Source organism: Sciurus vulgaris (assembly GCF_902686455.1).
Source record: "Sciurus vulgaris genome assembly, chromosome: 1".
Taxonomy (NCBI): domain Eukaryota; kingdom Metazoa; phylum Chordata; class Mammalia; order Rodentia; family Sciuridae; genus Sciurus; species Sciurus vulgaris.
Genome location: NC_136461.1, coordinates 157,449,038 through 157,459,338, shown reverse-complemented (window position 1 = coordinate 157,459,338; position 10,301 = coordinate 157,449,038). Strand labels below are relative to the sequence as shown.

At 38.0% G+C, this 10,301-nt stretch overlaps 1 long non-coding RNA gene across 1 annotated transcript; it reads right to left on the bottom strand.

The window, feature by feature from the left end:
* Nucleotides 1-1,717: 1,717 nt before the first annotated feature.
* LOC306657051 lies at nt 1,718-8,811 on the bottom strand. Its single transcript, XR_013762705.1, has 3 exons — nt 8,710-8,811; nt 3,905-4,051; nt 1,718-1,932 (listed from the first exon to the last, which is right to left on the bottom strand). It is a non-coding gene; the product is annotated as an uncharacterized lncRNA (long non-coding RNA).
* Between the last annotated feature and the right edge of the window lie 1,490 nt (nt 8,812-10,301).

The following is a 10,301-nucleotide window of genomic DNA, read 5'->3' as shown; positions in this document are numbered from 1 at the left end:
GCCCATAAATTAATTAATTTTTAAAAAGCAGAATGGTATGGTTGAAAAACCAAAAGTCTAAGATATAAGAAACCCCCCTTCTAGACTTCACTCTGCTAAAAATAACTATACAAACTTAAATATTTGTTTTCTCATCTCTAAAATGAGAACAGAATAAGCTAAAATTTCTCATGAAAGGGTTAGGAATATGGATTCCATTCTCAAACAAATTAGGGAAATTAGGCATTTCCATTGGATATTCCCAGCATGTACTAACATGCTTGGAATTCTGGGAAATCTTGAATTTAAAGAGTACATTTAACTTTGAAATCAGCATGTCTAGAAATGCTTTAAGCATCCCTTAGATGAATAGCCCTTAGGGAAATGCTAATGATAACCTTCCACCTTAAATGTCCCTGATTTTATCAGCAAGATTTTGTCCCATGAGAATGAAGAAGCATAGCATATAGGTCACTGACCTCAAGAAACATACACACATTTATGGAAGCTTTCTATGCACGAAAACTTAAGGCATTCTAGACACATGCTAGTAAAGCTCAGAAAGTGAAATCAGACCAAAGGTATTTGGAGAAAATGTTGCACAGTAGATGGGACTGAGCTGGCCAACTTCTGAAAATTTCACATGCTTTGGAGTAGTGAAGGAACATATATGAAGTAAGAAAAGAAGAAAGAAACCAAGTTGCTTAGATGCCTGAACTTCTCTGGTTATAATGAGAAGAGACAGGTGTCTGGCAGAGGGAGGTAGGATTCAGATACATCTTTTGTCAAGTAGTTATGGATACTGAGAGTCTTTCTTTTTTATTTCTAAAGGTACATTAGGATAGGAATTCTGCCACTACAATGATCAAGTCATTGGTAAAAGTCCTATGATCCCATGTGGTCAGGTTGTATCTTGACTCCAGCGCGTAACATGTTATACTAGAATGAAATATAAGGAATGTCATCTACTGTTTTTCCCTTTGAATAGTCCCTCCCTTTAAATTCTAAATCTCCTACGCTCTTATGTCCACAGGAAGTTGAGAAACTAATTAATTCTAATATATCAAGTGATTTAATTTGTATTTGACCCTCTAGGAGATATTTGCATTTTAAAAGATATAAAATGATAGCAAAACTTAAGCCAAAGTTTGAACCAGCACCCACCTGTGTTCATGACATGGAGGGGTGGATGGATGGACCACGGGTGGAGGTAAAGAGAAAAGTGGTTGAAGACATAGAGCAAAAACAATTCTGGAAGAGAATGAAAAAAGAAAAGAGTACAGCAAAGTCCCTAAGTACTGCAGCAGGTGGTCCCAATGCATTAAGTTACATTTCCAAAGCCAAATGTTCTATTTCTCAAGAGATAAGAAATCTGCAACATTTTTCCTGAGTAGGTGGCATGTGCTAATTTACATACTCACACATAGGAAGTACAGTAAATGTTTTTTTCAAGGATTACGTGCTAATTTCACAGAGCCTTTCATTAACCTATATCTAAAAAAGAACGCTTCCATGACGAAACAGCAACAACAACAAACTCATGTGTCTTTTAGTCACTTGTTATCTAATTTCCAGATGAAATAAAATGATTAAAAATTAAAATATATGGGCTGGGGAGATAGCTCAGTTGGTAGAGTGCTTGTCTTGCAAGCACAAGTCCCTGGGCTCAATCCCAAGCACCGCAAAAAAATAAAAAATAAAAATAAATAAAAAATTTAAATATATGGCATTACCTGTATCCAGCCTCAGACTCCTGGGCAAATTTTACAGTACAGTTTTTGTTCCTGTTGTGCAGTCACCTTCTGGAAGCAAAATCTTGCTGGAGGAGGAGTTCTAAGCAGGGAAGTGAAAGAGTTCCCTGAGTCAAGGAAACTATCAGTGAGAGACGCTCAGTGTTGGAAGGCAGGCAAGGTCTCCAAAGAATCCACCTTAACAGTCCATGGGAAAAAATAGCTTTAAATAGAAAATAAAGTGTAGATATATTTAAATGTATTTTTTACATAAAGATAAAACTATCCCAGTCAAATAAAAGTTTTTTATCCCTTAGGTTTTTTTTATCCCTTCAACTGCTCTTCAGAGCAGCTGAAGGTCCCTTAGTGGGGGCGGGAAGAGTGTAGAGGAGGAGAAGCCTCCAGCCTTTCCCAAAACTTCTCCTACCTACAGAAGCTGAGGGAGGGGAGAAAGTTGCTTTCTGCTTGCACAATGACGTGTGCGAAAGAAAATCACACTGATTTTTTTATTCTTACTCCTTCTCCCTCACCCTACTTTTGCTTGTATTTTTTTTACCTGCAGATTATTACTATTTCTTTAAAAAACACGTTTATGGCAAATACATAAATCAACCAAGTCAACTGACAACATTGAAAGCAAATGCAAGAAGATAGCATCACTAGATTTGACTGTGAAAATCTTACTTTCAGGTTACTGAGGTTTGGGGTTTTTTTTTTTTTTTTTTAATGTTGGTCAAAAACTTAATGAAGACAGTACCATTGTGCATATGACTCCGGGGACTGAAGACAAGGTAATTAATAATACTGATACTCTATTAGGTATTAGGAATTAATGAGTATCAGTGTAATTAAAAAAAAAAAGAAAGAAAGAAAGGAAAAAAACAAAAGACAACCAAGAGTCTAAGAAAAGATTTTGTCATCAAAGAAACATTGGGTACTGGAAATATGGAGATTAAGCCTCTATTAATCCTCCCTTTATTATTTAAAGATTATATTACCTTTACTTCCTCATCTACTTAAGGCACATGAACCAAGGAGGAGAGGTAATTTTTAAAGGATACAATTGAAACTTGTTTGTTCGGTTTCTCTTTACCTCTTTAACATCAACAAGAAGAAAAATTATACACACACATACACACACACGTGTGTATAAATATGTGTAGACACACATATCCATGTCAAATAAATTCAAGAAGGTCACTTTCTTTTTCTCCATACCATCTCCACAGCCTAGCTGTACTTTTGAAAGACAATGTATAGATCTACTTCATTTTGTAAACTTATTTCTAGTTTTGTCCCTGGTACTCAGGATTACCTATAAAATCATTTCTCCCATCTTCTAACTGATTAAAAAGTAAATCTAGTTTATAAGAATTTCTGAAATAAGAGTATTAGAAATTATAAGGAAATTTAATAAAAGATTTTGACACATGTAAGAGAAATAGGTCAGGTGTTTTAAGCACCTGCTGTCAGTTCAATCAATGTTATCTTCTAGAGTGGCATTGTAGAAGCTCTGGTATCTTAGGAACTTCTACCAAATGCTCTGATGGAATCAACCTACATGCCTTTCAACAGATGAATTGATAAAGGAAATGTGGTATATATACACAATGGAATATTACTCAACCTTAAAGAAGAATGAAATTATGGCATTTGCAGGTAAATGGATGGAGCTAGAGAATACCATGCTTTAAGTGGAAGAAGCCAATCCCCAAAACCAAAGACCGAATGTTTTCTCTGATATACAGATGCTAATTCACAATAAGGGGGGCACTAGGGAAAAATAGGGGTACTTTGGATTAGGCAGAGGGGAGGTTAAGGCGGGGAGGGAATATAGGGGTAAGAAGGATAGTAGAATGAATTGAACATTATTACCCTATGTGCATGTATGATTACATGACCTATGTGATTCTACATCATGTACAACCAGAATGAAAAGTTATACTCCATTTATGTATGATGTGTCAAAATGCAATCCACTGTCATGTATAACTGATTAGAACAAATAAAAATTCATTCATTCATTCATTCATTTAAAAAAGAAGATACTTTAGGGAGACCCTAGTGTTCCTTCTTACTGCAGGAGCTCCCAGCTTAGTGTACCTCTGCCCTGCTAAATGGCTTACTTTGATATTGCTCCTTTCACACTGCTGAATCGACAACAATACTAAGATGATTTTAAAGTGGTTACTCACACATGAGATCATCCACTGGTGCCCTTCCATGTGTTATTAAACTGCCACCATTCACAGCAAGGTCCAAGAAGCACTTCCGGCAAGGGTGATACACTCGCTGCTAGGAAGGAGCTCCCAACCTCAGCTCCGGGAGATGGCTGAGTCATCCTGGGTAGAAATTTGACATCACTGTGCTGCAATAGGATGGAAGTGATGCTTCCCTCTAGCTCTTGACCTTGTTAACAAGCATTAAAACTCAAGATGAAGAGAATAGCAATTATCAAGAATACAAGTAACAATAAATGTTGGCAAAGATATGGGAAAAAGGTACACTCATACATTGCTGGTGGGAATGCAAATGGGTGTAACCACTCTGGAAGGCAGTATGGAGATTCCTCAGAAAACTCTGTAGGGAACAACCATTTGACCCAGCTATCCCTACACCTCGGTTTATGCCCGAAGGACTTAAAATCAGTATACTATAGTGATGCAGCCACATCAATGTTTATAGCAGCTCAATTCACAATAGCTAAGCTATAGAACCAACCTAGGTGTGCTTCAATAGATAAATGGATAAAGAAAATGTGGTATATATACACAATGGAATATTAGCCTTAAAGAAGAAAGAAATTATGGCGTTTGCCAGTAAATGGATGGAACTAGAGAATATCATGCTAAGTGGAAGAAGGCAATCCTAAAAAAACCAAAAGCCGAATGTTCTCTCTGATACGCAGATGCTAGCATACAATAAGGGGAGTGGGGAGGGAATAACAGAAGTTCATTGGAGTAGACAAAGGAGAATGGAGAGAAGGGAGGGAAGGAATAGGAAAGACAATAGAATGAACTGGACATCACTTTCCCATGTTCATATATGAATACATTACCAGTGTAACTCCACATCATGTACAATCACAAGAATGGAAAGTTATACTCCATGTATGTACAATATGTCAAAATACACTCTATTATCATTTATATCTAAAAGGAACAAATAAAAAATATCAAGACTAAAATTCAGTGAAGGAACCCTCACTTATGGGTGGGAAGACTGTAAATTGTTATAACCATTTTGGAAATCTGGTTTACTCCAAAAGATGTGTACAAAAATTTTGATCACAATTCTATTTGTAATAGCCTCAATGGGAATAATTTAAATGTTTATGAACAGCAGGATTTTTTTTAGTATTGAATATTTGTAGAAATTTACTAAAATCAATGAAAATGAAAAACTACAGCTACTTGCAACTACTTGGATGAATTGAAGAATCATATTGAGCTAAAGAATTCACACATAAAAAATTAAAATCCAAAGGCTCTACTTATTTAAAAAATTAAACAGATAAAACTAATCTAAGATCTTAAAAACCAAGTTAATGATTTTCTTTGGGTAAGAGAGAAAGAGGGACAATCAGCAAGGGGACAAGGGAGCTCCTCAGTGCCGTCTCTGAGATGGCTGGATGGATGGGCTCACATTGTGATATTTCACCAAGCTGTCCACATAGGATTTGTGCATTCTGTTACCTAATGCTGTGCTTTAATTAAAAATGTTTGTTTTTAAAAGGAACATATGAAGACAGGTGAAATAACTATGGAATACCTTAAATGTCTCAGGAAAAAGTAGTCAATGATCAATAAAAATTTACATCTATTATTAATTATGGCTTATAAAAGAATCCTCTTTAATTATTTTAATTAGGTCGGATTCATTATTTTTATTGTGCTCATTTTAAACTGACAACCGAGAGCAGCGAAAGTTGAGTTCAGTGGATTTCGAGGGACCACAGGACTACTTTCAACCATATTCTTTACAAGATCACACTAACGACTACAGGGATTAGAGGTAACTAAAGTTATCTCTCTGAAGGCTCCTTCAGGAGGCTATATGGTAGAGTGCAATAAGTGGAATACAGAGCCAGATGCAACCGAGTTTGAATTTTATCTCTGCTACTTTCTGGCTGTATGAACTTCAGCCTTCTCTGTTTCCTCATCTTTCAAAGAGATCACAATACCCATTTTAATAGAAACTATGTTAGGTACATATGTATGTATTTATGTATGTGTGTGTGTGTGCGCGCACGCACGTGTGTATTTTAGATGCCACATGATAGTCAGTGAATGACAACTATTATTACGAACAGAATTACCTAAAGCATTTGCTAACCAAATAAATTAACTAAAAGAACATACATTTCATTTTGTTCTCAAGATTTTTACTACATGTAACATGTTCCAAAAGCACCATCCTATGGACCCAGCAAACAACCCATCTGTCTCAAAAGGTCTGAAGCTGGTGTTCTCTGGGGCCCTAGATACTTTCGTCAGAATCTGAGCTGAGCCTATGCCCCTGAGTTTCACCTGGCACTGCTGTATGAACAAGGCTTCCCACATGAGGATTTCCACACATACACCATGACTTTCATTTGTAATTTTATCATGGAACACCTGTAGGAAAAGGGCTGGGCATGAGTTCTAGAAGGGAAAAAAAAGTATTGCTAATAACATCAACAGGGACAAGGGAAGGAACTATGTAATTCCTGCCTATTTACTTAATTCATTGAAAGGACCAGGTAGACAAGGAAGTTAGTGCATAGTGTGCTCTAGAAAGCTTTGGTATCAGCTGTGTGCCATCAGTACACACCTTAAGTATTACTACAGGGCTGGGGTTGGGGCTCAGTGGTAGAGCACTTGCCTAGCATGTGTGAGGCACTGAGTTCGATCCTCAGCATCACACAAAAATAAATAAAAAGGCATTGTGTCCATTTACAACTAAAACAATATTTTTTTAAAAAAGTATTAATAGACCGAAGACTTACAGTTTCTTATAGAAAAATGGATAAGTACACTCATGAACCCAAAGTACACTCAAAATCATGTCATTTGTCTTAGAATCTTGTTCTGCTCACACCCTGTTACAACAGATTTTCACAGGTAAGAGACATGAACACTGACTCCAGTCCAGTATCCAGAAAAGCAAGGAAGAACTATTCCTGTCTTACCTGTCTCTGAAATTCCTGCAAAAATTTTTTTGACCTAAAAGTATTGGTACTGACATAATTTAATTAAGCATGTGTGAAACTGCAGTGTTCCAGAATCTGAAATTGACATAATTAAAGTGAAATGCAGAATGTGCACCTCTGATACCATTTTTAATGTCACACTCCATCACTCCTGTTTAATATCAAATCACAAGAGATATTTTTCTCCTTTTAATTGCATTTTATATGCCCTTCATCATTGGCCTCAAAGCAATTAAATTTCAGGAAAAAAATTACTGAAGCAAGGAGTAAGGTCTAAAATAATCAGGTTCACTAAAGTTACCTTCACTCAATGATGTCTCTGCAGATAAATCACCATTCATGATTTCATTTTCCTATAACCATTTCAGTCTCAAAAATATTTTTATTAAAACTGAAGGAATTGAAGAAAGATTTTATTTTCAGAATATTTATGATAATCCAGAAAAAAGAAAGCTATTTCTAACACTTCATAGTAAAAAGTGTTATCCTTTCGGTAGAGCATATGTCATTAGAGAGGAAATCCTAAAAAGTAGATAAAATTTGTCAATTTTCATTATTGTTCCTCCATGTGTTTCATGAACTACATGTTTTTTATGGTTTTGTGCCTCAAGCACAGATTTAGATTGGATGGTTGACCCAGAGGCCCCGAGAATCTGACTTCTGGTCAATAAGAAACTTAACCCATGACATTTTTGATAGTAAGTTGAGTTATATGAAACTGACATTTTTATTGATTAAATGTGGCCAAATTCAAGCAAATTCTTATAATTCAACCAAATGTCTAATGACTTTTCAATGCAGGTACCATGATGTGTCTGGAAATAACACTAGATCCTTTTTGCAGTAAATCAATGTGAATGTGTATTTTAGAGCCATCCTTTGATCAAGGGCTTATCTGTTAGACATTCTCTGATTTTCCTCATCTCCTTACCTGCTTATTCTCTGAGTGGGTAGTTTCTATTCTATTAACCCAACAGAAATTCCTATTCCCCAAATCACCAATGGTCTTTCAAGAACATGGGCAACTTGATCACTCTCTTTTTAAAAATTGTTCCTTCTGGGTTTCTTCTAGTTTTTGGACTTACCCCTCCAAACTTCTCTCCACTTCCATTCACCACTTAAATGAAGACAGGTTATTAGTCTCCATCATCTTTATCATTTTTCTTGCTCAGTAAAAATATTCCTTCACCTTTAGTAAGTGGAATCCCATTCTGCTTTCTGGCCACCAGAACATACATACAGGACTGAGTCCTCACCTGGTCTGCAGCTTCCTCCCTTCTTTCCTCTTACTCAGTGAAGAGGATGCTTTTTCTCCTTGTTCCATGGGTCCCAAAGACATGGTTCTTTTAACTCATCACCTGCCCTACACACAACCCCTTCCTAAAGGTGTTTCTCCTCAGTATATAAATTTGCTTGATTTTTTTTTCCTATGAGATAAAAAAAAAAAACAACTCCACATCTATGCCAGTTTCTTCTACTGACTCTCCTTTTTCATTCATAATCAAGTTTAAATATTCCAACTTCCTTTTCATCTTCATCTGTTACAAATTTTTTTTTTCCTAACATCTGAGGTTGGGCATCCTCAGAAGCAGACTCTGATAGAAATGAGTTGGGAGTAGTTTATTTGGGAGATAATGACGGCTAGAGGAAAGAGAGAGTGAGTTGGAGAGAGCAAGAGCCAATGCAGGAAGTGTTCATAGGTTACTACTGTGGGAAACTGTGATTCCATATCATTTAGCACCTTTGGGAAACTGTCTAGAACATGTCCTAGGGTTTTTCCTTCCCGGGGTTGAATACTGGGGTACTTACCAATCAACTCACATCCAAAGCACTGAAGACTGCTCCTGGGGGCCTTGGCTCTCTGGCATGTCTGGTCAGTTCCAAGGCACAGTGTGCTCCTGCTGATGACAGAACCCTCAGGGAAAGTAGCAGGTGTTCACAGTGGGACGCCATCAGCAGGTGTGGGCCACCCGTGAATGCCAAGGGGCGGGGCTCCGAGTGCGTCTGCCACACCCAGTGTAATTGGCTTCGCGCTTTCACCTCTTTGCTTTCCTGGTGAGAGCCAATGATTTCATAACTGCCAAACCTAATAAGCTCCCTTTTGTCCTTTTGGACCTTCTGGGCAGCACTGGGCTCCCATTCTTGTTCTCCTTGATGTTCTGTCTTCCTTGTCTTTCTAGAAGCCTCTTTTTCTCACTGCTTCTACCTCTACATCATTTTCAGCTTCTTCTCCGTCTTCTTGGATCCAACTGTGGATGTTTGCTGGGCTTTAGATTTCTCGTTCTATTTGTTATTTCTGACATATCCTTTCCTATTCCAGCTCTGACAGCCACCAACACGTGAGGACTTCTGATCTGCACGTCCAACCCAGTCGCCTCTCCGGAAGTCACAGCTGTTTGTAAGACTGCATTCCACCAGTCCTCTCTCCACAGCACCTGGGCACGTCAGCCAGGGTTGCAGGAGTATTCAAATCCAACACCCCCAAATAGGAGAATTGTCTTCCTGACTCCATCTCCACCTTCTCCACCTCAGCCAGAGTTGCCACTATCCTTTCGACTACTCAGAGCAAAATGACATATTTTATCCCCCTTTTTCCTCTCATGCTTCACAGGCCATTCACAAGTCCTGTTTGCTCTACTTTCAAACTATATCAAGAATCAACCACTGCCCTCCACCCCCGCTGCATTAACCTGTTCCCAGATGCATTAACATTTCTTTCCCAGATGAGCCTCCTAACTGTTTTTCTGCACTTGCTTCTTTAGATATTGTTTTCCAGTGGAAGCCTGGATGATGCTATTAGAATATGTCCCATCTCACCTGTAATCCCAGCAACTCAGCCCGCTGAGGCAGGAGGATCACAAGTTCGAGGCCAGACTCAGAAACTTAGGGAAGCTCTAAGCAATTTAGTGAGACCCTGCCTCAAAATAAAAAAATAAAAAGGGCTGGGGATGTGGCTCAGTGACTAAGCCTGGATTCCATCCCTGGTACAAAAAAAAAAAAAAAAAAATCCGATTTCATCATTTCTGTACTAAAATACAGAATACACCTCCCTATGGTAGGTCCTCTTCTCTTGAGTAAAAGTCAACATCATTTCAACAGCCCAAAAGTCCTACTTGAGCTGGTCTCTGCTACCTCCCTGACATCACCATCTTCTACTCTACGCTGCTACAGAAATACTGGCATTCTTCCAATTCCTCTAATGCTCCAGGCTTGCTCCACCCCAGGGCCTTTGCACTTACTGTTCCTGCTGCTGCTTGCTGCTCAGCCTAGAAAAATTGGTTCCCAGTACCCTTGCTCCCTTGCCTGCTCTGGCCTTTGTTCAAATACTACCTTCTCCAGGAAGGCCTTTCCTGACCCTAACATTGTGTAGCCAACTTTCCAGCTTTTTTTTTTCTCTTTAT